The 23,025-nt window shown below is 37.7% G+C and overlaps 1 protein-coding gene across 6 annotated transcripts in view; it reads right to left on the minus strand.

Annotated features, from left to right (window-relative positions):
* TSPAN18 (tetraspanin 18) overlaps positions 1-23,025 on the minus strand; it is a 178,053-nt gene that overhangs the window by 128,016 nt on the left and 27,012 nt on the right. For 3 of the 6 annotated variants that reach the window (XM_034417412.3, XM_034417416.3, XM_034417413.3), the window contains exon 2: positions 15,684-15,786. The exons of the other annotated variants lie outside the window; for them this stretch is intronic. The gene's annotated coding sequence lies outside the window, so the exon portion shown is untranslated. The remainder of the gene's footprint in view (positions 1-15,683; positions 15,787-23,025) is intronic. 6 annotated transcript variants of the gene reach the window in all.

The raw sequence follows: 23,025 nt of genomic DNA on the forward strand, positions 1-23,025 counted from the left end.
ATAACACAATCATAAATAATATAGTAGTCATAATGGCTAAATTAATACTGGCACCAAAGACCAGCCAAAAGCATCCTGGTAGAGCCAGGTTTTTAACTACTTGTAGAAGGCTGTGTGACTGGGAGGCAGCCTTATCGTGCTTCACTTGGGCAGGCTATTCCACAGCGGGAGAGACCCACTGAAAACATCTACCAAAACATCTACCTCTTGATACAGCTCATGGTATGTAGGGATCCTTTGCAGGTGCTTGTTAACTGGTTCTGATTGATTGACAGAATCGATCTAAGAAAGACAATCTCACAAAGCCCCACTCCCAAGCCATACAGACCCATGCCTGTAAAAGTACCGTGTTTCCCCAAAAATAAGACCCTGTCTTATATATATTTTTTGAACCCTGAAATAAGCACTTGGCCTTATTGCCATGTGTTGTGGTCCATCAGCAGCCTGCAGACCTGGCAGCAGAGTCAGACAGTGAGAAGGCTGGGAAGGGCAATGGGCCAGTCCTGGAGACAGGGGAAGCCCCAGACGAGGGCTCTGCATCAGAGGCAGAGATGGGGCCAGGGCCATCTGGGAGCGATGCGTGGACTCTGGAACCTCCAGAGACGGACAGCAGAAAGGCAGAGGAACAGGAGGAGCCTGTTCCTAGTGCACGCATGCGAAGAGCTGCCAGAAAGCAAGATCAGCTGAAGCAAAAAGGATGACTCAGGAGTAAGGCCAGAAGATGATTGGCCACTCTCATAAGGCATAAAAGAGCAGCAACGAGCCGTTGGATTCTTTGTAGAAAAGCAATGTTGATTCCAGTGCTTCTTTTCAGCGTCTCTTGAACTTTGTGGGGGTTTTGCCCAGAAAAGCCTTTGGCAGGTTGCCAAAGACATCAAAGGTTGGCGCTTAGGCCGTAGGACTGGTTATGAAGAATTTGTTTTGGACTAAGCTGAGAATGAATTAATTCTCAGCTGTTTTAATAAAATAAGTTTGTTCAGGACTGAATTGTGTTTGGTAATCACTACTTGGGCCTTGGTCACAACACCATGCACTCAAAAGCCTGATTGGGCTTATTATCAGGGGATATCTTATTTTGGGGGAAACAGGGTATCAACCAACATCTTTTGTTACAGTCACTCGGAAAGATGATGGTAGCCACTGCATATCCTACAGAAATAGTGTCAGAGCAGTAATACTACATGACAGGCCATTAAGCACACAGATCACTCCATTTTGCATTGAAGTTAAAAGTTTCCAGAAGATCTTCAAGAATAGTTTCCATGCCCAATGAATTACAATAAGCTAACCAAGAAATGGCAAAAGCATTCTCAAACCATCCTGTTCTTAACAACTCTGCAGCAGTGGTGGGTTCCTCCCGGTTCCGCCAAGCTGGTAGCAGTGACGATATGATGTCACTGAACTGGTTCTGCCCCCCCCTACCCTCCCCTGCATTATTCTTACTTTTTATTTGGCCCCACCCCCAATCAATTGCTGCCTCCTGAGTCCCAGCTGATCGGCTAGAGGGGAAAAAACTGTTTAAACTCTTGCTGCGGGACTTCAAAGGGCCGCCCTACAGCTGATCAGTGTTAAAAGAAAACAAATGAGTAGACTGGTGCCTGCAAAAATAAATGGGTAGACCAGTGCCTCCAAAAACAAATGAGTAGACCGGTACAGCTCTGCAAGCAGTTAAAAGCCTGGTAGACCAGTACCTCTGCTAAATCCGAAAGAATTGTCACATGACCATCAAGCCACGCCCACAAAATAAGCCACGCCCACAGAACCGGTAGTAAAAAAATTTAGAACCCACCCCTGCTCTGCAGCTGTTATACTAGGCAAAGATGAACGAAGGCTTCCACCTTTCAGTAGAGGCTGTAAGGTGAGGGCAATCCCCTAAAGTCAAGCTCGTACTTTTTGGAATACATAACCCCATCAAGAGTCAGGTTTGGTACTATGCTGACCAACAGTACACTTCTGGATTAACAGCTACTTCATCTACCATCTGTTGTTTGTCTCCAATACATTGCTATGTAAGGCAATACTTTTGCTATGCCAAATAATAATAATCAAACACCCACATCTGCCTATCCCAGGTCCATGGAAAGAACTCAATAGCTGGATAAAAATACCAAATCCACTCTTAAGCATCTGGCTGATGAACTATGATAATAAAAAAAATTATATTACAAAGTGCTTGGTAAACAGAAAAGAACTACTCCTTCAAAAGAGATTACAGTCTAAACCTATCATTATTGCATTATGACAGGCACAATTTATTGAAATTATTTTGCCGAATATACTCCAGTCTGTGGCAAACAGATGCAAATAGATAAAAACAGAATTAGTAGAGGAGACATCCTGCAGCACATGCTCTGTGTTTTATCTGTTTTATCCAGACTTTTTTGGGAGGATTTTGTTTAAATCAATTTAGGATATGAGGTAGATAAAAAATCAACAGCCTACTTTTTTTCTGGTCTCTTTTAACATGGGATAGATGTTTCCCATCTTTATTTACAATAAATTAGGTCATACTGAAAACAAGGAACAGAATGACAAACATATGGGATATAGCAGCAATAACAACTAAATGCAGGTAATACGATTTACCTAGGGAGACGCAGTCAGAATGCACAAATAATTCATTACCCCCCTACAGCAGAAAGAAAGAAAGAGAGTAAAGCAGAAAACAAAAACCCCAGTTGATTATGGTGATGATTTCCCAGCAAGGATCAATACAAAAATAGGGATGGGACTTTGAAACAGCATGAGTGATAATGAGAGAAGATTCCACAATAATGCTTTCTAGCACTATGTCCCCATTACATGTTATGAACAAAAGCTCTAAACGCCCCAGATCCTAATTGGCAGAGACCAGTTCTGGGCCATTTTTTTTCCAGATAATGTTTGCACACACTGTCCAAAAGGAATTGTCTAAGGTGTCAAACTAACACATTTATTTGAAAAGACCCTGAATTTAAGAGAATCCACCCCAAAGGAAGAATAAATAGGAAAAAAATGATAAAAAACTAAAAAAAAACCTGTTCAAGTATTAAGTTTCCCTATCTTGTCAAACCCAGCTGAAGCCTTGGTAGTACAGTGGTCTAAAGCACCCTGTTATTATCACCAGCTGCCTGCAATTACTGCAGGTTCGAATCTCACCAGGCTCAAGGTTGACTCAGCCTTCCATCCTTTCTAAGGTAGGTAAATTGAGGACCCAGTTGTGGGGGCAATAAGCTGACTTTATATAAATATACAAAAGTATGAAGGCTATTGCTTAGCGCATTGTAAGCCGCCCTGAGTCTCCGGAGAAGGGCGGCATATAAATCAAGTTTAAAAAAAAAAAAAAGCCAACCCTTGATATTCTTGTCTCAATAAATATGCATTTATTAAATATGACAGATGCATATATGTGTGTGCATATGTGCTTGTAGCTTCTATCTAAAATTAATTGTGTCCCAATCAATATATGCTAATCATACCATTACATAAATGCTACACCTGCATGAATTCCCTCCGTCCCATCTAGCAGAACTAGCAAAAAGAAAAAGAAAAGAAAATGAAAAAAATCAAATAAAGATGGAAAGGAAAAAAGTGAAGGATTCAATGTAAGTATAGAAAAAAAGGTAACTGGACAGGGAAATAAATTAAACAGACAGAAACGTATGTGGGTGTCATAAAAGAGTCAAATCTACCCACCTGCATTTTTATACCATCTTTTCTAAGCAACCTTTATTCTGAACAAAAGTTAAGAATTCCCTTTCCCTTCCATTGATTTGGGGAGGGGGAAGATGGGCAAACAGTTTAACTAGAATCAATATTGAGGGCCTGTTCATAATCAATCTTTCTTTCTTTCTTTCGTTTATATTTTAGTTCATTCATCAACTGATTAAACAACCAGTCCAAACTGTAACAGAAAGAAAAGGCAAGAAAGTATGAGGAGCTTAAACTGACAGTTTAATAACTGAATTCTATTGTGTCATGTTTGCTGTACAGGAGAGGCTGAAGGTTCCTTTCCTTGGATATTTTTATAACAGAAAAATTTGCTTTTTCAAGCTGAATGTGCCATTTAACTAGAAATAGGCAAGACATTTGTTCGTTTCCTTTTTATCATGCACAGACTTAATGCTGAAGTTTTGACTGAAAATGAAATACAAAAACCAACACAAAGTAAAATACAGTACAGTAATTCTTTCAATCTTGAGCTTCTCTGGAATTTAAAACAATTCTCTAAGTTAAAAAAAAGTTTAATATGTGAAACAAAATTCAAATATTTGGTGTCGAGACACATAAAAGAGTGTACATTGGCAGAAGTAGCATACAACGTATATAGCATGCAAGTTTTTTGTTCAAAAGAAGCAAATTTAATAATAAAAAAACTATCAGTTGATATTGACAGACTTATCCACAGATGCAATTAATGTAATTTAGCCCCTAGGTTTATCCAGATTATATTATAGTTATTGTCCGAGGCACACAGAGTACTAGAATTTATTTATTTATTAATCAAATTTATATGGCTGCCCATCTCATGCTATTTTACGTTTTTCATCTAATTCAGTGGGCACACACAAAACGAATCCATATCTTTGTTAAGTTCATTTTAGCTTTAAGATGAGAACATCTGCAATGGCTACAGCTTTTCAATGAATAGTTTATAATATAAAAACTACCAATCCTACAGCCATGGTAGTTTTCAGTGAGCAGCAACTGTGAATTTATAGCAACTTGCTGCTATGCAGATACCCAATTTTTAACTAATTGATGTTCCATATCTGGAGTGAGAAAGTTCTGCTTATGTATTTGCCACAAAGAAGACTTGCAAATCAGAACTGATCATAGTTTGGGGTTTTAAGTACTACTGATCTATGTGGCATGAATGTGTGTTATCCTAGTGAAAACTGGGAAGTCGCCTCTGAAGCTGAGTGTACATGAGAAGTAGAAGAAAAAACTGCTCAGACTTGTCATTAATTTTCCTTTCCAAACCACAATGCTTTCTTTGAGTGGAAGAACAATTTTGATCCAATGCAAAATAAAATGTGAAGCTGACCAGGAAGAGATGAGATACTACAAGTTAAACTAATGGTACACTTAGGACTTGGGGTGTAATTTTTCTAACTGCACTGTACTTCTGCCAGGAGTTCAGAACATCTTACAGTCATTCTAAACAGAAGTAAATTGTGTTTGTTTATTTTACCCTGAACAGAAAGCACTTCAAAGAAAAATAAGCAAATGCAAAAACCACCTGCTTCTTCTGCCTCTGATGAAAACTTCCAAAGTCTGTCTCTGTGCTGAATGTGGGACTTTCCAAAGCCAATACTTAGATGGAAAATGATTCCTTCATTTTTTTAAATTCAGAGAAAAAATACTTTTTAAATTTACATAATAATTTTTAAACTGTCTCAAAAGCTTCTGCTAAATTATCTTAAATTACACAGTCAGAGAACACAATTCAATATCTGCTGTTACTGAGATGCAATTTACTATTCTAGAAGACAGACAAATGTCTGCTAGAATCATCTCTCTAACAACTGATGCTTTGTACAAATGAAATCCTAACAGAGACTCTTTTCATTGACCAGAGACATAAATTTTCATTTAGAAAGATCCTGTCAGAACCAGATTATCATGCTTTCATGATGCCTTGAAAGAATGTGAAGCTCTAACAAATGAATGCAAGATGGGGATAAAGTTGAGAAAATAGTAACAGTAAGATCTCTATTGCCAATCAAAGAGGATTAATTCGAAAGGTATCTGTTGGCTGCCTAAATCAAACTTTATTTAACATCAACCTTATTTGAAATCATGGAGACCTCTAGTCCAAATGAAATTTAAGTTACAGAGTTTTCCAGTAATCTTTATACCAGTTATTCCAAAACTGCATTGTGATAATACACCTTGAAGATTGTGCTTAATCTGCGACTCAGAAGCAACCATTATAAAATTAGTAATTTTATTTAATAGTAATTAAACACCTAAGCAATGTGCAAACTGATCCTGATCTGATTGTGTAAAAAATCAGAGGGAAGAATGCCTGACTCATATCTATTATACTCTCTTTATGTAGTGGGATTTGAGGATGAGATGGGGGTACACCAGATGAGTGGGAGGTTCAAGAATCTCAGCACAGAGATGACTGCCTCTGATGCTGTTGTAATAGTTTATGCATTCTCTACCCCACTTCTAGCATTTAATTTTTAAAATAATAATAATATATGTGTTAATAGCATATGTTTAATGTGTGGAAACATTTAACATAGCATATTATTTGTCAAAACAATAGTTTCTGAAAAACAATCAATAAACACCTTGTATTCAAATTCCTTTAGGTAGATAATCTATAGATTATGCATTTTGTGCTCAGAATCACGGTGAGCTCCTTGAGGCTATTATAATGTACACGAAATAAATAAAAGGCTTGTTAGCAACAATATACTGTTTCCTTCAAAGTGCTTGCAATATGTTTGACAGAAGCAGATCTTGTCAAAACATTATGTGTAATGGAACCCCCACATAGTGGGAGGATTTATAAGATACTAGCAACAGTTTTATTTCCAACACTAACATATTATCCGCTACTGGTAGATTTTTCTGCATGTGTAATACATTTTTATCTTGAGCAGGAGTCTTTTTTAAATTCATAACTCACCACAGGATCCTCTGCCATGTATCTACCAGACTTCTTTACATCTAACCATCTGCTACCTTTGCAAAAGGACTGTGCCGGGGGCGGAGATACTGAATAAATATGAGAATAATGTACTTTTCCAATCTCAAGTCTCAACTGTCATTAGTCCCCAGACCAGTGTTTCAATGAAAATCCATGAAGCTCAGACCCAGGAAGGTATAATGGATTATTTTATAATGACCAGAGAAATTATCTGTATATTTCACTGATATAAACAAAGCTTATCAATTGCTAGGATGGCATTGGTTTCTAAAATCATTTTAAGATGCACCCAAGGAATGTTACAGAAGTCTATAAAGTTGCTCAGTGTTCTCCAACAGGTTGGCTGAGGGTTACATAGGATTATTATCTCTTTACGTAATAATAATCATGTTTTCTGGGGATGATGGGAACTCTAGACCAACACAAACAGATGATGGGAATTGAGAAGGCAGTCAACACTTGGAGTAATATTTACATTAATGTCTAAGTAGAATTGTATTTATTATTACAAAGGTTATATGTTATAACTTTCCTTACTGAAACATTTCCCTGTTCCCAAGCTGGGATACATATGTTTGGGACCAAGAATCGGTATTTATCTTGCCGCCAATCATATTCAGTAATTCAATAAAGCAGGGTTTTTTCCAGGTCTTTTAAAAGAAAAGTGAAAAAAAATGACCAAAGCAGACCTCCTACAAGCTTTAATAGCGTCCTCTAATTAAAAGACAAAGGAGCTGCATCCATTGCCTTTGCTGGCTTGGCTTTCTCTTTTCATATCTCCCCTGCTGACAAGTTTGCCTCCTTTTTTTTTTTCTTTGCTCCCGAATCTTTCAATAAATAAATAAATAAATAACACAACAAGCTTGCTTATCTTAGTGTGGGGTTGTCATGGAAACCATATCCCCCAGTAAGATGCTCTGTCATAACATTTCAGCATTGTGTGGTTTAAAGACACAAGCTCCTTTTTTCCAGAGATTTGACAATCTGCCTCAGCCTAAAGTTCAGCCTGCGAAGACATGAGGGATAAGTGGGAGCCGCTGATGAATGGAAAGGAAAGGAGAAGGTGAGAAAAATCCAGGTACCATATTCTTTGAGGAAAGCAAATGCTACTTTTCTTATTCAGTATTTTCCACTCAAGACAGTGAAGTTACGGTCGCCCTCGACAGGAGGAAGGAAATAACAAGCATACTCCATGCCACAACAATATGAAATTTCATTTCATACTGTCCTGCTGAAGGAGTTCAAGTTTCTCAGCCTTTTGTGAATGAAGAAAAGGGAAAGGAAAAACAATATATAGCCATAATTAATCAAAAAAGAAATAGGTTTCCAAAAGTCTGCTCCTTAATTAGGAGTTGGGCTTCCAGGTTTTAAACAATTATGGATCCAGATGGAAGTTCTCTAAATTCCTGGAATGACAGAACGTGTTAGTTATTAATTAAATGCACAAGGCAATTAATTTCAAACCTGTATGGCAAAACATCACTGCAGCTGGGCAACATTTTGAAGAGGAACACATTTGAAGGCATGGCTCAGCTCATATGTTAACAGATGATTATTAGTAACTGCCACATAATAAAGTCCTTGTTGCTTGGAAAGCATGTACTTTGCCAAGAAATATACTTGAGAAAGCCTACCCATCTGACAGGTTTCAAAGCAGCTTCATACTTGTTCTTCATATCATGTAATACATCAGGTTTTCCCCACCCATAGGGAAGTCCAAGTCCCTGCCCAGCACCCACATGTCCATCACATGGCCCAATCAATGCACCGTCCCAACTGGAAATGCTTGCCAGTCACACCACTCCAGGTGCAGGGCAAGATATCATTGACTATCAGAGAAAGGAATGTTATTATGACTATATATCTCCCCTGCTCCATATAATTCCCCCCTCCCAGTTTCCCACAGCACTAAATGTGACAGGCCTGAAGATCCAATGCAAAAGATGGCTTCCAGGCCTGACAAGAAGTTTATGTGGATTGCTTTATTTATTAAGGGTGGTTTAACAATTTAAATCAAGTCTTAGAGTAACAAAGTCTCTTTGGCTTCCATATTTGTAGGCAAAGACTGGAAACTGGAATTCAGAGCTTGAGATCATAAATCAAAACATGCCACTGAGCCTTTTTTTCTTTTAACCACAATATGTTGAACAAGCAACAGTTCATACTATAATATTAGTGGAACACAAGTTCCCCAAGGTTGTACCAACAAAATTTTGTGGAAAACCACATTACAGCTATATGAATTTTGTTTCTTTTTCTTTTCCCCCCCAAAAAGAATTAATTACCGGTATATGGTAGTAGATAAATGCTTCAGGCTACTGATAAGGATCACAATTATTTTTAGTAGCTTCACAAAATACCTGTTAGAGCAGGGGTGTGAAATTGGATTTCTTCGAGGCTGGATCAGTATTGTAGTTTTCCTCCGTGGGCCAGCAGGGGGTGGGGAGTGGGGGGAGGAGATGGGATGGACGCCTCCTGCAGCACCCTGCTGACCAAAATGGTCAGCGAGGCCCGTGTGGCTCATTTTCAGCCTGAACACCCTCCTACAGCACTTTGCCAGCCAAAATGGGCCATGCGGAGGCCCCACGAGGCCCTCACATGACTTGTTTTTGGCTTGCAGAGAGCTGATGGAGGCCGGGGAGGCCAAAAATAGGCCATGGGGGAACTTTCCCCCCTCCCCGGCGGCCCATTTTGGCCAACAGAGGCACCACGGGCCAGTCCTTTGATATTTCCAGGCCGGCCCTGTGGGCCGGCTTTAAGCACCCCATGGGCCACAGGTCTTGAGTTTGACATCCCTGCATTAGAGTGAGAATTCTGTAAGATGAAACTTAACAGAGGATCTTCTGGAAAACATTTAAATAAATGGCAAGTCAGTGATTATTAACACTGCTCAGTGACAATTGGATATCATCAAGGTCCATTGAAACTACAATCCCATAGTTATAGTCATCATATACACCTAACATCTTGTCAGAAGCCACAGAAAATAGATGCAGCAATCAAGAGAAAGAAGAGGCAGACCTTGATATATGTTAGCTCACAGAAATAATATTGCTACACTTTTAATTGGATAATGGTGTAATTTTAACACACATTAATTTATAATAGAACATTATAAAGAATAATATTTAATAGCTGCTACCGCTGCCAAACTTTCTTTTTATACAGGCAAAGTCATAAAACTACTAATATAAATGAAAGCTACACTATACAACATCAAAAAGTATTAATATTGCAGCATATCATTGCAAGAAAAATGTATGAAAAATATCAGCACTGAGATAGTACTGATCTTCCACTAGTTATATAATTTATAAGTATTTTTCCTCACTTCTTATGCTTTCAGATACATTGACCAAATATCAATTGAAAAGATGACAGACTTTAATAATGAACCGATCAAAGATCAATCACATGATTTTCCCAGATAGACCTGCAATGCATACAGATGCATTATCCAGGTAGGCAAAAGAATTGGTTCCTATCTTGTTTGCATTCCACAAAGCAGTGAAAATAATTTAATTCTGGAAGGTAGAAGGAGACAATGGTAGGCCTGGGCTACTTTTGAAATTAACACCTGTAACTAATGTTTTTTTTTTTTTTTAAATGCATAAAAACTTGAATCACAAGTTAGGCAGTAAATAAATGAAAAATGCTATTTGTGTATGGAGATTCTCAGTCATCCAGGTCATGGTTGTCCCAAAGGCGCTTTTTCAAGAGACAACTGGACTGTCTAGTTTTTCTTTGAAGACGTTTCACTTCTCATCCAAGAAGCTTCTTCAGCTCTGACTGGATGGTGGGGAATGGAAGGATTTATTTTTATTTAGGTATGAATCCTTCCATTCACCACCATCCAAGCAGAGCTGAAGATACTTCTTGGATGAGAAGTAAAACGTCTTCAAAGAAAAACCAGAAAATCCAGTTGCTTCTTGAAAAAGCACTTTTGGAAAAAAAAATATTACTATTCTATCCTTTGCTCTACATAAAAAGGCACAATACTTGATGAAAGAACTAGTTAGAAAGTGCTATTTTAGTCAGATTGTGGTTGAATGTAGGTGAAGTAGCTCTGATAACTGCACAGATATGGCCGCTTTGTTTTGTTTTTGTTAATATGGTAGCAGTTTGTCATTGCTTTCTTTCCATTCTAGCACGTGGTCCTGAGAAATCCTAATGATCTTCCCCTCTAAGTAACATCCAGAGCCAATTCTGCAAAGGGTTTCGTGGTTCTACCAAGGCCAACTATGAACCTGCTTTGATAATAAGCAGCAGAATTAGTAATATAGAAATTAAACATAATATTCAGTTCCAACCATCCTTGGCTATTAAACAATTCCCTCACTCTCCAAATTTGTAAATAAACATTCTTTTGAAACATTTTCAAAGAAATGGAACTCGAGAAGGAAGTATCTTTAGACAAGGGATGAATTACTGCACACTTAGCTCTATTCCTGAGCTTATGCCTCTTCTTCTAGTCCTTCGCATGTTAGAATCACTGACTTCAGAAACCTGAACTGGATCAGGATACTTTCAGAACTCTGGATGGCACAACTGTACATAAACATAGCCGAGCAGAGCTCCTTTAAGTTGGCTGGTAATTTCTAGCATGAAGTAATATATTAAAAAAGTAGAATTGAGTCCTTTTCTGCCTTTCATTCCTGTCCCCCACCATATTCCTCACAGATGCTTTTCCTCTGTAAAGGGAAAGTTGCAGGGGACCACTGGAAAATACTTAGGGATGTGGTGGCTCAGTGGCTAAGACGCTGAGCTTGTCGATTGAAAGGTCGGCAGTTCAGCGGTTCGAATCCCTAGTGCTGTGTAACAGGGTGAGCTCCCGTTACTTGTCCCAGCTTCTGCCAACCTAGCAATTCGAAAGCACGTAAAAAATGCAAGTAAAAAAAATAGGGACCACCTTTGGTGGGAAGGTAACAGCATTCCATGAGTCTTTGGCATTTAGTCATGCCGGCCACATGACCACAGAGATGTCTTCGGACAGCGCTGGCTCTTCGGCTTTGAAACGGAAATGAGCACCGCCCCCTGGAGTTGGGAACAACTAGCACATATGGGCGAGGGGAACATTTACTTTTTACCTTTACTGGAAAACAATGGCAATCCCACAGAAAAAGCTCAGTAGTTCTCTCCTCTCTTTTCACATTATTACATCTAGCTAAGCCCAGATTTGGCAAACTGCATCAAGCATACTTGACTGTCTTCCATGATGAAACAAGCAGCATCTGTTTCTAATTCAACATGTACAGAAGTGATACTCATGTGATGCATCCTTGCAACCATGAAGTTCAGAGGCAATTCAAAAACAATGTCTGCAGACACCGAGACGCAGTTAATAAAAGCAAATCTTCTAAATGAAAGGTATCAATGTTCCATGTAATGTTAGCCTAGTCCTTTACCATTGAGAAATTAATCTCAAAATTTAAGAGGTAAGAACAACATGAATTTATAATAAAGTACAAAAACTTTACAAACAAATGTAACATATAAAATTAACCCATCCGAGGACCTTGACGATAGAGATTCACATTGATATTTATCATGTGCTTTATATTTGCATTTTGTTTAGAAAGATATTCTTATTAAAAATACATTTAAAGAACTAAAATGAAAACAAAATGATTACCAGCAAAACCAGCCAGCTTCATTTGTCCAAATAAAGAGCAGCTATTTATTTAACTTTTTAATATGTAGGGTTTTGTTTATTTAGGTAAGAGTCTTTCTGGAATCCTTTTGGCATCCTGAGCATTTTCAACTCAAAATCATCAACATCAAGCTTTATATGGACTACCTGATGCCTAAAGTAAACATTGGTACAGATGAAAGCTTAAAGAGCTTAGTAGACCTGGAGTGAGCGTGCTGGTCTTATTTATTTGGAAGCTTATTCTTGCTAATAGTTAATCTGGGGAGCAAATGCTCTCAAACTGTGAAATGAATTCACTGCAAAGTTTGGTGCATCCTAGTGACATAAATTGCTTACATAAATCCAACTTAAAATGGCAAATAAAGTCTGCTTTTACCACTGAAAAATCCACACATGAAGATGAGCCTTTCTCACCATTAGCACAGGTCAGAGAGATGTTTTTAAAATCTTATGTCCCTTCCCCTAATTGTTATCTAAAAACTACAACATATCAACTTTATTCCTTTTTTGAACTATCGAGACCCTTTAATATATATTTTTTTCTTCTGTTCAATCGTATCTGATTCTTGGAGACTACTTTGACAAGTACCTGCCATGTTTTTGGGCAAGGTTTTTCAGAAATGGTTTGCTACTGCCTACTTCCTAGGACTGAGAGAAAGTGACTAGCCCAAGGCCACCCACCTGGCTTTGTGCCTAAGCAGGAATAGAACTCATGGTCTCCCCATTTTTAGCACTCCCAGTACTGGGACTGAGTGACATCTGGAAAGGATAAATTTTCTAAAATAAATAAATAAAATAAAATACTTCGCTTTAATTCCATCTTCAATGGAGCATTCTTTGTTGCACTGTGTCAACTTCTAGACACTGTACTCATTAAAGCAGTCACTTTACCAGTTTTCTACCGTCTTCTGTATCCGAGTGGCGCATCTACAGAATACATATTTTGTTGAAGCAAAGCTGTTTGGGGATACAAAAAGAGCTTGCCAAGATGCTGCACTTTGGGGCATCCTTGTTAAGATACCACGTTATTTCAGCAGGTCCAAGTTGAAATAACTCTACAAAATGTTGCTCTTTCACGTGACCTTATTCTACTGTCAATTTCATTGTCCGAGTCCTCAAAACCAGTATGAGACTAGACTATACATATCTTCATTTCTGCTTACCTCAATGTATTGAGAAGTGGCAGACAATAACATGGATCAATCAGATGGATCAATCAGAATTCCTGCTAGCTGACTAATATAAAATATTGTATTTATTACTTGCCTTGCATTCAGGAAGTAAGGCAAGGTAATAGCTCCTGCCAATGGAGGAACAAGTTCAGCACTTCACAAGTATTGCAAAAGGAAATTCTACATTCACTGTCATTTTATGTGTATTGTAGCTGAGGTGAAAATAAATGAGAAAGTCTGCTGACATTGTAGGATTACAGAGATATAGATACAGAGTTACTTTTAAACTGATCTACAATCTGTACATGGAGATACTGGGAGTTTGATAAGCATACTATTATTTATCAGAAAACATGGCGCATTCCATAAAATTTTAAAATAGGTTACTTGAGTTCTCTAATACAAGCATTAGATTTAGTGGTTCACAAATTAGCTAGAATTCTAACTTTGTACAATAATGTTGTAAGTCTACATTTGTTTGAAAGGAGTCTGATTATATGATGTTATATTATATATCACCATTTCCCACCTTTTTTCTATCTTTTTTCCTAGTTCTTCTAGTGGCAGATCATTCCTTTACTAGATCTTTCAAATGCTTTTATTGGTTGACCCAAAAGATATGACAAATGCCTAAATTTCACACCTCCCAGACATCATATTTTTTATCATTATCTCTCTCAAGGAACTGTTAATTTTCCTTCTAATAATCTCTCAACAGCATTCTTCTCCAATACAGCATCATCCTTGGGTGTTTGACTATATCTCCCTTAATTCCCCAGTCAGAATGGCTATGACTAGGAATTTGAGCATTAGTATAGAAGGAAGATCATGAAAGCAAATGTTTATTAATTGAAAGCAAGGGCATTACAAAGCACTATTACATGGTTGAAAGGCTGAGAATTAAAAAAAAAAAGCAAGGAAAAAGGAATATAATATTGTATAAGTGCTATAATATTATTGTAATATTGCTGCTTAAAAATATTTAATTATCCCACACAAGCTTTTGTACCAGAAATTTGCAAAGATATGCTTGCTATATAATTTGTTCAGCTTGTTCCAACATTTGATTTACTACTATTAGAAATTCTTTTCCCATTTACACTGCATTACTAAAAATCTGTTGTACAAAGAAAATTTAAAAATTTAAATTTTGTCTCTGTCTTGCCTCTGGTTCTTTTCTCTGAATAAGTGAACAATGAAGTTTCCTTAATAGTGGCTAAAAGTAATGTTTCCTGACAAACAAGATTAGGATTACAATCAAAATGTGTGTTTACACTGAAGGAGACAGTTGCCCTGTCTCAGAGTCACATGATCACCATCTGCAATCCTCCCAGCTGGTTTCTGACAAGTAAACTCAATAGGGGAAGCCAAATTCACTTAACAGCCACAATATTCACTTAACAACTGTGGCTACAAAGGTCGTAAAATGGAACACCATTCACTCAGCAATTGATTAGCAATGGAAATTTGGGGCTCAGTTGTAAGTCGAAGATTACCTATAATAGTAAACCCAACACCCACACTTAATCATCCATAAGAAAGAGTTCTGGAGAACTTAAAAGCTTGTTTGATATTTTGTAATATTTATAGTTCACATTACCTAATGAGAATCTTGGATATTTTTTTTTCTCATGGCCAAGCAATTCAATTTGCTTTTTGATTGATTGTGGTTTATCAAGTCATTACCAACTCTTAGCAACCACATAAATAGGTTAGATTATCCATGACAATTTGCTTTGGATATCAGTCAACAGAGAGTGGATTGTTTCTTTGTACTGGGCTAATTACTTTAGGTAAGTATTAATATTTCAATAGAACCAACTCATTAGGAACTATGAATCCTAGTTTCCCTCATTTTTGCACCCTTGCTTCATGTTCTAATCTAACCTGATTAGAACATTGATTAGCTTTTGAACAGTCACTGCTCTTAAAACTATTAAGTTTCTAAATCAACAGATTAAATGTTCTGAAATTCCCCTACAAACACATACATACTGAGTCACTATCTCTGAATGGTTGCTATCATGCAATCAGTTACATCTCTCAAAATATTCGCCACTGAAAAACGATTCTAGTCAGATGAGACTGACTAGTGTAAAAGGCATCCTGTAGCTACAAAGTGGTCTGATAACAAAGATTAAATTATATCATTTCTGCCGAGGACTCAGAAGAGCTTAGACAAAGAAGAATGCCTCTTTCATTTAGCTAAACAAACCTTCTGCCTCTTGGTGATAACTTGAATCTTTCCTTTTTTTTTTTTCTTCCTTGGGAGAAGGAATTTTCAAACTTCTCTATCTCCTCCTTGTTCTGTTTGTGCACTAGAGGGAGGGGGGAAAAAAAGGAAAGATAAGTGAGTAAATAAATTCCAAAGCTTTAGTCAACTGCTCCAAATGGACATTTTCTTTGTCACTGTGAACTTCAATCATGATGTCTTTTGGAAAGCTTTAGTTATTCTGCTCAACTCCCGTCTACAAAACAGTTAGCCTCCCTGCTTCTGAAACAACACCCCCCCCACTCCCTGCAATTTTTCAGGGTTGTTAAAATATTACTCTGCCAGAACATTTGGGAGACATGAAGATCTGCTCTAACCCTGGTAGATGGCTCAGTTAATCCTTTCCCTTCTCTTTTACAGTTAGAACTTAAACCAGTGATGGCTAACCTTTTTGTCGTCGTGTGTCGGTACCCATAATGCTATGCATGCGTGACACACCCCTATGCCCTGCCCCCTGCACATGCAAGTGCGACCCCCCCCACGCATGCACACGCATCTCCCGCATGCGCAGCAGAGACCCGAAAATCAGCTGGCTGGCGGGAGGCACGCATACATGCTTGGTGGAGCTGAGCTGGGCAATGGCTCACATGCCCACCAAGAGGTCTCCGTGTGCCAGCTGTGGCACGTGTGCCATAGGTTCGTCATCATGACCCTAGACTGTTTCAAAGCTTTTATTAAGCATCACTTAAAGCTTGTGACAATAGTGGCATAAAATATCAGCAAATGAATATACCTGGTACAATCCACACACTCCATTGTATAGGCATCCTTGCCTTTCAAACCTTAACAATTTTAATCATTTACTATAAAGATATTAAACAACAGTCCTTCCTACCCATCCACTTTTTAGGTTCCATTACTCTATTACTCTATTACAATGCATCATGTTTGGCCAAACTACAATCTTCTTATACATTGTTTTGATCTTCACTTTTAGTTTTCTAAAAAAAACAAAACAAAACATATGAGGCTGTACTGGAATTTTAATTTTGTTCAGTATAAAATTCTTTATTTAATTTCTATGGCTGTTCATGTGAACCAAGTGACTTTGGGTGGCTTACAGTTCTAAAACAATAGAATACTTCAAAACAATAAAAAAAAACCACACACACCAAATTGTTTTTAGTAGCCGAGATAATTAATGAATTAATAGTAGAACCAAGAAGTGGGGCCCTTAATACATTTGAGGCCCTAGGCCTGGCTACACAGTCAGGTTTTTAAAGCATTATGAAAGGCCAACAAGGTTGGGGCCATTCTAATCTCAGAGGGCAGAATATTCCATAGGTCATACAGCGGAGAAGGCTTATCAGTGATTCGACACTGTTTGACTAATGCCAAACAAAGAAGAGGGGCTCAACTTATTTTCCAAAGCACCAGAAGGCAAGAGAAGAAACAGTGAATGGAATTCACTTAATTCCTGGAATTAAGGAAAAACATCCTAACAGTGAGAAAGTTAACCATTGGAACAGCTTGTTTTCAGAAGTTGTGGGTGCTTTAACACTGAGGGTTTTTAAGAAAAGACTGGACAACTACTTGCCGAAATTGTCAAGTAGGGTGTCCTGCTTGAGCAGGAGATTGGACTAGATGATCTCCAAGGTCCCTTCCAGCTCTATTCTGATGGATTAGTGTGGGATTTCCAACATGCTCAATCTGTTGGACCAAATTGGATGAGTAGAGTCTCTTGGAAAAAGGCAGCCCCTCAGGTAACCCAGTAACCCAGTCCCAACACATATAGGACTTTAAAGGTGACAATTGCACCTAGAATCCCACTGGTGGCCAATGTAGCTCATGTAATATTGGTGCTACTAATGCCATGGATCCAATACCATTTACTATCCATGCAGTCACATACTGGACCAGTTGAAATTTTCAAGTGTTCTTCAAGGGCAGCCCCATGTAGAGCACATTGCAGTAATCTTTAGGGCTGTGTGTTTTTTTTTTTAATTTATCAATTGAATACATGAAGTCCTGATACTGAAGAAAATACCTATTTCAAAATTTAAGTACCTCTCTATTTTACATGTATCTTTTCCAGCTTACTCTGAAATGTCTCTGAAATTGCTTTACTTCCATCAAGATAAAAATAAAAATCCATGCTTCTTTCTTTTCTTAATACTTCAAGCAAGACAGAAACCTAATGCATTTGATTCTTAGTGTAAAGGCTACTGGAATAATCACATTTTTTTCCTGCTCACCCATAACTAGTCCTCTTTTATTGCCATTCCTCCTTTGTCTATTTTAATTGCAACTCTTTTTTAGACCTGGTCCACATATCCAGCTTAGCCATGATTTACTTTGATTTATTCATATTGAATAATGCACAGTTGGCTGATTTTCATTATATCACATTTGGTTATAAATGTTGACTGACAAATTAAAATTACTTGACTTACACAAAAGGCAAATAAATGATATTGCCTGTGAACTCATTTGTGATTTCTTGCCATCCTTCAATTTTTTGTAAAACATAATCCACACAAGAACATAAGAAACCTCTGTATATATCAGGGGTCACCAACCTTTCGGACATCAGGGACCACTAAATTCATAATTGTAAATCCCGCGGACCACTAATATGATTTTTTAAAAAGATAAATAGTATTTAGTGCAATATAAAAAATGCAAATAATTTTTCTGGAGACCACCAAAATTTTCTCACGGACCACCAGTTGGTGACCACTGGTATATACAGTGTGACTGTGACCATAGGTTCAGATAGCCCAGTAATGTCCAGGACAATAATCTATATCTTTAGGAAAAAGTTGTTCAACTCTACCTACAGACATTGGGGATGGACTTCTTGCATTTCAAGTGCATGCTCTATAATAAAACATGCCAGCATCCTGAGTGCTAAACAATAAGCTGCACTTACTTTTTCTACTAGATCTTCAAGTAAGGATTTATCACAACTGTTCTTTGAAAGCACCTTGATTACTGATGACAGTCATGAGGACGAGAAGGCGGCAGCAGCAGTAGTAATAATAGTATGGATAGTAGTAATAGCAGCAACATTTGTGCACAAACTAATCAGAATGTTAACATCCTTAAAAAATAAGTAAGAGACCATTCTAAGACACATGTGGGAAGGATCATATCAAATTTAACTGAGAATATTCTCCTTTTTTTGATCCTGCAAAGTTCCTGCCACTCCAAAACCAGTGCCAGTTGAAACAGCACCAAACTGATGAATTACCTGAAAAGGCTGTATTCAATTCTCATTTCCCATAAGAGACATGGTGGTGCAGTGGTTAGAATGCAGTAAGGCAGGCTAACATGCTGCTCACTCCAGGAGTTCAATCCTGACAGGGCTCAGGATTGACTCAGCCTCCCATCCTTCCGAGGTCAGTAAAATGAGGACCCATATTGTTGGCGGCAATATGCTGAGTCAGTAAACCGCTTAGAGAGGGCTGTAAAGCACTATGAAACAGTATATAAGTCTAAGTGCTATTCCTATTTATTTTATTTACCTCTAAATTATTGAGAGTACAGAAAAATCTTTGTGAACATAAGTATCCAAGCATTCATTGCTCTGATACAAGCATTTGTGTGGATCTGAAGGTTTTGTTTCATCAATTTGCAAGATGTAATGTGCGTCTTTTTAAGAAAAACAACAACATCACGGGCATTATACCAAGTCAAACTAAAAAGAATCCCAAGCATTAAGCATGCCTCATATATTAAACAAATGTAGGAGGTTTCATGACAGTGAAATATTACATTTTCAATGTAACTCCTGAAGCTTCTCAATATCAAAATTTAATTCCTTATAGGCTTTGAAAGTTCTAACTGCATTTAAGGGAATATTTTCCGCCTACCATCCTTAAGAAGATTAGGTTATTACCAACAAGAAATAAATCCAGCATTTTAATACTAATTCTTATTGAATCAAACCTACATTATTCAGGGAAAAGCATATATGAATTTCTTCCTTATTCATGTTCTGCTGTATGCAGTCATCCAAACAATAAATACCCAGTGTGAAACTTTGGTATGCATGAGACAGATATTCTGACAATGGCTGCTACAATTATGCAAAGTGAAGAGATGATATTGGCAGAAAAATCTAACCATCCCAGTTTCTAGGCAGACATACTACAAAAAGGGATTAATATGATGATGTTCTGCTGGCAATATCAGGAATACTAACGAGTATTCCTTTATACTGTAAGACTAACAACCTGTTATTCAAAAACTTTTGTACTTCCGGAAATTTCCTGCAGAAACTTATGACTTTCCCTGCTGGCTTCCCTACTGATTTTGTACATGAGAAGCCAGCGGGAAGGTCACAAATAGTGATCATGTGACTGCAGAATGCTGCAGTTGTCGTAAGTGTGAACCAGTTGCCAACCACCCGTATCCTGAACACATGACTGTGAGGTGCTGGGATGGTCACATTCTGAGGACTGGACATAAGTATAATTATTTCAGGACCATTGTAACTTCAAACGGTTGCTAAACAAGTGGTATACTTCTATTGTTTATTTATTTTTAATTTCTTATTATCATTAAAAGGTAAAGAATGCTTGAATCTATGAGGAATGTAGACATCGTGCCAATTTCATAGTGAATCAGGTGGCTTATCAGGAAATAACCAAATTATTATGTCCTCTCCACTGGCTCTAGAATGCTCCTTATTCTCTTATTAACTCATAAGAAGGTAAAGGTAAAGGTTTTCCCTATCAAATCGTGTTCAATTCTAGGGGTGGTGCTGATCACTGTTTCTTAGCCGAGGGAGTCAGCATTGTCCGAAGATGTTTCTATGGTCATGTGGCCAGCATGACATCACGCCACAGCACACAGAGTGCAACGAAACACAGAACGTTATTACCTTCCCACTAAAGAAATACCTATTTATCTACTCGCATTTTCATACTTTTAAACTAGGTGGGCAGGAACTGAGGCAAGAACAGGAGCTTGCCCTGTCATGCAGCAGCTTGCCCTGGCCTGAATCTGGGCTGTTAGCTTTCCAGCTGACAAACTCAGTTTCTTAATCGCAGAGCCATCATGCTCCCAATTCACTCATAAATAATAGTGCAATTCTTGCCACCAATTCTTCAAATAGCTCTTTTGTGTTTGTAATCTAAGATAAAATATTGTTCTGCCTTGGTTCCATCATAGAAAATGTGGCTTTCTGTGTGATGTACTAGTTACAATATGGACAGGGAAGACCCAAGTTTAAACCAGCCTTAATCACAAAAGCTGACAGAATCGACTTTTGGGCTATCAGTCACCACTCAGTCCAGTCTATTCTGCTTACATAAGCTGCTCTGAGTCCCTGCAGGAAAAGTAGGATATCAGTCAAAGAAACAAACAGTACTTATGACAAAATTATTCTGCAAGAAAACTAAGGACCAATTGGAAATGAAAGCTTTTTTTTTCTTTAACATAGTTTTAAATCCCAAATATTTGAAAGAATTATTGGCTCCTATATTATTGTAATCAAATAATTGTCATCTTATTCTGTTTATTACTATTTATAAATCACCTAGAATCTCTCTAGGGAGACAGGAATAAACCACATAAATAATTAAGTACAATATTTGACCAACCTTTTGAAAAATTTCCTCTCCAAGCGTTCATTCAACAGAGAAGCAATGATGGAGATTTATCACTTGCAGGAGAGATAGTGCAACAGACAGAGTGACAATCATATGACAGGTTGGTGAATGAATTTGCTCCCTAGAAATCAAGGCTAGGGATCCGGCCTGTGCATTACTTTTGCACCACATGCAAATTGTGACTGCAGTCTGCCAAATATCACCAACTGCATGACTTCTACAAGTCTCTTATTATCTTTAAGATGCTATACCATTAAATGAAATGTTTACAAAACACTGAACATGTTGAAGGTTAAGGCAGCAGAACCATTAGCATTTTGATAGGTTTCCAGAGCACATAAAAGAAGCAAGTCTTTAAAATTCATTGCCTTAAGATTAATCTTTCTCTTACAGCATTTCCTTCCCAGCTTGAGGCAGCTATCAAGCTAGCTTACTGTTCTATAACACTTCTTAAACTGTCCTGTAGGGATGCTAAGACAGGAAGGCTCAACTCATTCGGTAGTCAAGCCCCAGTTTAGAGAGAAGTACCTTCTGCTAGAATGTACTGTATATGCTCATCACAAACAGTTGGCATTTAGAAAATTAAAAGTCTGATGCTGCAAATGCTCTGAAGAAAAACTGGGTGAATCTGAAATACAGAATCCAATCCCTTCCACCCTGTCCCTAACTCCGATTTGAAAATAAAATTGAAATATTGCTCATTATTCTGCCTAGCTAATTCATTAAGAAAAGCAAACAGGTAACTGAAGCAGCTTGAGAAAAGATGGAAGGTAAACATTTAGCTATTTTATCAGTAAATATAAATTTATCACCTGCAGTATTGGACTGAAATCATTGTAGGATGCAAATGCTTTCTCGTTTTGATAGTACAGCTTGGAGAACTCAGTTGTAAGCAGTGGTGGGATTCAAATAATTTAACAACCGGTTCTCTGCCCCAATGATTTCTTGCAACAACCAGTTCACCAAACTGCTCAAAAAGTTAACAACCGGTTGTCCCGAAGTGGTGCGAACTGACTGAATCCCACCACTGATTGTAAGATCTATCAACTGATCGAGTGTCTCCATAAACATAAAAATAATTTTATCAACTAAAGTCACCAAAAAAAGAAAAAAATATATTAACACATTATACAAACACACACAAATTCTAACATTCTAATTGTGAAGGAGTTCCACCTTAACAGTCCTTTATGTTTGATTTGTCCCTAGGTAACTCATACTTCTTGAGAGCAACATTCAGATCAAATAAGCTTAATATTGCCTTGCCTTTATTACCACAACTTGAAGATGGATGCCGTTTCCTATGTAACAAATGCCTTACATGATGCCCCAGAGGTGAAAGATTTAGATATTCTTCCCATGGATTTACTCTTTGTTGCTTAGTTGAGTAACTGTTAAACAGCTAAGAAAGTAAAAAAAAGGCTGATATAGAGTCCTGTCACTTCAATGAGAAAAGCCACCTTTAAATTATATATCTTTCAGGTTGTAGATTCCTGTCATTGTTCTAAGCAAAGGCATATCACAGCACGTTTAAAACAGTTTTCCAGTGATACCCCATACAACATGTAGAAGAAATTGGAGAGCACAACAAAGCCAATGGGTACTGCTGTTCATGATCACATCTGGAAGCAACACCTGGCCAGATTATAGAAGCAAGGCACACTATGGAAAATAAAGTTGGTCAATGGTTCCAAGTAGCCATCTGAAAGAGATTTGGCTGAAGCACA

This window comes from Pantherophis guttatus, chromosome 1 (genome assembly GCF_059756535.1).
Source record: "Pantherophis guttatus breed Tessera chromosome 1, ASM5975653v1, whole genome shotgun sequence".
NCBI lineage: Eukaryota > Metazoa > Chordata > Lepidosauria > Squamata > Colubridae > Pantherophis > Pantherophis guttatus.